Source organism: Sinocyclocheilus rhinocerous, unplaced genomic scaffold (genome assembly GCF_001515625.1).
Source record: "Sinocyclocheilus rhinocerous isolate Xijiao unplaced genomic scaffold, SAMN03320098_v1.1 scaffold1434, whole genome shotgun sequence".
NCBI classification, from domain to species: Eukaryota; Metazoa; Chordata; class Actinopteri; order Cypriniformes; family Cyprinidae; genus Sinocyclocheilus; species Sinocyclocheilus rhinocerous.
This window is the reverse complement of record NW_015642853.1, coordinates 47,047-51,861: the sequence shown is the minus strand read 5'-3', so window position 1 is coordinate 51,861 and position 4,815 is coordinate 47,047. Positions and strand designations below refer to the sequence as shown.

General features: G+C 42.0%; 1 long non-coding RNA gene across 1 annotated transcript in view; it reads right to left on the bottom strand.

The window, feature by feature from the left end:
- The window catches only part of LOC107756871 (uncharacterized), a 3,197-nt gene extending 1,801 nt beyond the window's left edge, over positions 1 to 1,396 (bottom strand). Inside the window, exons 1-2 of the long non-coding RNA XR_001641873.1 lie at positions 1,175 to 1,396; positions 212 to 923 (exon numbers count right to left, since the gene is read on the bottom strand). This is a non-coding gene — a long non-coding RNA (uncharacterized LOC107756871). The remainder of the gene's footprint in view (positions 1 to 211; positions 924 to 1,174) is intronic.
- Between the last annotated feature and the right edge of the window lie 3,419 nt (positions 1,397 to 4,815).

Here is a 4,815-nt window from a genome sequence, read left to right as displayed (position 1 = left end):
CAACACACGCACAGCGCTGACTGACTCTGATAACGGCCGGGTGTTCTCCGAGTCCGATCGACTCGGGTATTACACACAATGTTAAACAGACCCGGGACCCGAAGTAATAGATTGGGACCCGACCCGGACCCGGCTGACCATTTAAAATATAGCCCCGAACCCGTACGGATCCCGGGTCCTCAGGTCTCGGGTCCTCCGTGTAGACCTCTACCTTGCATCACTAAAGTAAGGCAGGTGTGGCCTGACGGTCACATGCTCTGATGGGCGAATCACATGCTCTGATGGGTCTCATGCTCTGATGGGCGATTCACATGCACTGATGGGTCTCATGCTCTGATGGGCAAATCACATGCTCTGATGGGCGGGTCACATGCTCTGATGGGTCTCATGCTCTGATGGGCAAATCACATGCTCTGATGGGCGATTCACATGCTCTGATGGGTGGGTCTCATGCTCTGATGGGCAATTCACATGCTTTGATGGGCGATTCACATGCTCTGATGGGTGGGTCTCATGCTCTGATGGGCGGGTCACATGCTCTGATGGGCGTCATATGCTCTGATGGGCGAATCACATGCTCTGATGGGCGAATCACATGCTCTGATGGGTGGGTCACATGCTCTGATGGGTCTCATGCTCTGATGGGCAAATCACATGCTCTGATGGGAGGGTCTCATGCTCTGATGGGTGAATCACATGCTCTGATGGGTCACATGCTCTGATGGGTCTCATGGTCTGATGGATCGACGTGTGTCACAGTGAGATCTCAGTGACGTCACTCATCAGCAGCGCTCTCGTCTGAACGCAAGACTCACGGGTGGATTTGTGTTTGTGATTTTCCGCTCTGATATTCCTGCAGGATCTTCTCCAGCTCTTCTAAACACGGGCCGATCGCTCGCCTCGACACCGGAGCCATTTTGAACCTACGAGAAAAAAACAACAATCAGAAGGAGTGAAGCAGACTGACGAGAGCTCAGGGTTGCACGATTCATTGAAATAAAACCCAAACAGTGTTTCATAGTGAAGCGCATCATTGTGATCTCAATCTGCGGCTCAATAAATTCTTCTATTTATTTGTATTAAAAGTCACATTTTAAATCGCTCTTGCAGTGTGTGTGTGTGTGTGTGTGTGTGTGACACAGAATCACGCGAGTGTGTTGGTGTGTTTGCTCACCTGCGCAGCAGTTCTCGAGCTCTGCGCGCGGCGGGTCTGTGTTTCTGCAGCGCCGCGGTACAGAACGCTGCTAGCGTGTTGTAGCAGTGCTCTCGCAGTGCATTATGGGTGCTGGTCTCCCACTGCGGGAGTTCACTGGTGTAGCGACACGCCGCCTGAACGAACTCCAGCAGCTTCTCCCACTCTGCATTCTGCAGGAGCAGATGGCCTCCGTCCTGACACGAGCGCTGCACAAACACAACCACATCACACTTCATCAACAACACCGGCCACGCAGTGAAACAACTGAACGGAGTAATTTATTAATCACAATAATTTTGTGCACGTCATTTGTCATCATTTTGTAGTTCAGTTCAGACTTTAAAATCTGAACGGACTGAGAGCACGAAACGGCACGATCACGAGACGCTAGCGTAACCGCGCATGCTTGTAAAGACACGGGGGTTTGCTCTCACCTGCTCGGCCAGCAGAAGACTGCGGAGCAGCTCTCTGGAGACGGACGTCTCACACGCGTCCAAACCGCCTCTGCTCCGGCGTCTCCCTGAACCTGCGTCCCCTTCAGAGTCAGAAGAGCGTCTGTGAGCACTGACGTCACGACACACACATGCACACACATCTCAGGGTTACTCACACGCGTGTCCAGGTCTCACGCCGCAGCCGTGCGTCCCGTGTCTCGCACCGCCGGACAGGATATCCATGTAGGATCTTCTCAGACGTCCTGCGGGGGGAAAACTGACTTATGAGGCTTTTGATGAAGGAAAGCGGTGTCAGCACAGACATTTGACAGCGATGAGGTGAAATACATCAAGACCTTCATCATCATCATCATCATATCTTTATGATTGTCAGCAGAAGTTGCGGCTTCATATCCAAGGGTTTTCTCTGCTTGCTGTTGTTGTTTGTGAAGACTGGATGAGAAAATCAGACTGATCTGGAAACTTTGCATCAGTGATTTTCTTATTCTCCTGTTTGTTTTTCTGTGAAGCTGCTCAGAATCGCATAAAGCACTATAGAAATAAAAGAGACTTTATACTGACTCCAGAATGTTCCATTGTTTTTTCTTGGCCTTCTAAGACTCTATTAACTTCCATGACTATAAACAAACTATCAAACATTCATTCCTGGGATTCGGTAACATCTTAACTTGGAATATATATTTTTTTCTACTACACATGATTAATTTTCTAAATACCCCACATCATAAGGCACACATCAAACATCCAACAAATCATATTTCCCCACCTCAGGCAATAAAGACCTTTTATTATTTTCAGATTTAGACACCTTTTATTCTCAACCCCAAAATGGAATTAGTTTAAAAAGGATTTTACACAGAACTTGTTATAAAACAAACATGCTCATGTGTCCCTCATAGCAATTTAATGATAACGAACATAACATTTATCATAATGTTCACATTTTTTTATAGTTAAAAATAGACAAATTGTGTGTCTATGGTCTCTTTATTTTTGTAAAAAAAAAAAAAAAATTTTTTTTTTGAATTTAAATGTTTATCTAAAACCACAATTTTATTGTTTTAGTCCTTAACATGTCAGATGGTAATCAGCAAGAAATGCTTTCATTCTTAATTGTCTTCCCTGTTTTTTTCCCATAAATATTAATGTGACGGGGTTGAAGACTGTAACACATTTGAAGGGATGCATTGCCTTCAGTTTTATTTCTCTCTCATATTCTCCCCTTCTTTCTGGGTCAAAATATCATGTCTTTCTGCTGCTAATGTGCATATTAACATATTACATCAAATATTCTATTTATAACAAAAATATGAGCGGTCACGATTTTGGTAAGAATATATTTACTGAAACCATGACTATTTTTTTTTTTTTTAATTAAAGTTATTGATAAATGAAGTAAATAACTCAACCCTGTCACAAGTTTACAACCCCGAAACAATGAGAAATGCATTTGTGAGAGGGTTGTGTTTCCTGAAGTGTAGGAGAGTGGAACATATATGGCAGCAATAAAATAAGTTCATTCTATATACTTACGGGTTCAAATAAAATGTTGAAAAATAGTAAGTTTCCATCTTAACTTTATGTGACGGGGTTGAGTTAAGCTTGACGACCGTACGCTCCCTGCATATAATACGCCTGAAAATATGAATAAAAAGTATGATGCTACTAACCATTTTCCGCGCCACTATTAAAGAGACCTGAATGATGTGATTTCTGCTAAATTATGTCACATATGAGTGGATTATTAAATTACTCGTGTAGAATTGTTAGTGTGACGGGGTTGGGTTCAGACTGAGGGACTTTAAAGTCTGTTTATTTATATTTATTTATTTATATATATATATATATATATATATAAAATATCTTGCATTTTTTTAGAAAAATATTTTCACAAGGGAAAAAAATCACAAATAAATGCTTATATTATTGCCATTATTTTTTTTTGCAATAATGTAAGCATTTTTATAGACACTGCACATTTTGTTAATAATTTCCTCGGAGACATGACAAAATGCTTGGTGTAAGATACAAATAAGACATTATTATAGGCTAAAACTGCAATTATTATTTTTTATTCATTATAATGGGCATACCAAAGTCTTGTAAAAAGCTTTTAAAACTTCATTTTAGTGAACCAGCACTTTTAAAAGTCTGGAGTACTGAAATATTACCGAATCCCAGGAATGACCCATATAATAATTTCAGCACTGAAACTCTGAAGTTTCTGAATGATGAAGATGATTGTTATGATGATGATGATGAAGAAGATGATGAAGATGATTGTTATGATGATGATGAAGAAGATGAAGGTGGTGATGAAGATGTCCTCACCTGTGATTTTGGCCTGTGGTTCTGGGATCTCCATTAACACTGATCTCTGATCAGAATCATCTGCCATTTTAAACTCGTTCTTCTCTTCCTGCAGGAATGGCGCGATAAAGCCTCAGTTTTTCAGCGTGAAACTAAAGTAACCTTCGGGATCGCGACTTAAAACACCGATGAAAACTAAAGAAACTAAACTTCTGAGGAACATCAATGAAACTAATCAATAAACACCGATGAAGCGCGGAGGAAAGTTTCTCTTTGGCGCCGAGAGCGTGCGCTCTTCACTCATTCATCCCGCCAGGCCCCGCCCACAGCATTTAGCGCGCGGGCGGGGCTTCCGTTCGTGCGCTCTGATTGGCTCGATGCTGCGAGGCGTCATTCTGATTGGTTGGACGGCAGTGCTGTGCGGTAGAAGCTCAGGATCGACTAAACTGTGAGTTCCAGGCTTTCATTTGAGCTTAAATTCATTTTAACCAGTGTTAGGAAGGTTACTGCGATAGTTTTCTCAAAATAAGAAAAATGCTCATGAAGTAACTCAGAGCAGTTCTAGAGATTATGTTTATGTGTTCATGTACTCATATTTTATATAAAAATTATATATTAATTTCCACGAGGGGCGGACGGAAAAAAAATTCAGGCCGGAAAATCTCTCACACATACACCCACAACAAATTCTGAAACATGGACAACCCTATTTTTTGCATGGACCTCACATAAGGTTGTCTTAATGATGTCCTTTATACAGTATTTTGAGTGATGACTGAACAAAGACAGACACGCAAAACGTGCAGGATTCATATATTGTCTTTTTGCGGCTTAATATTCACAGACACTAGTCCA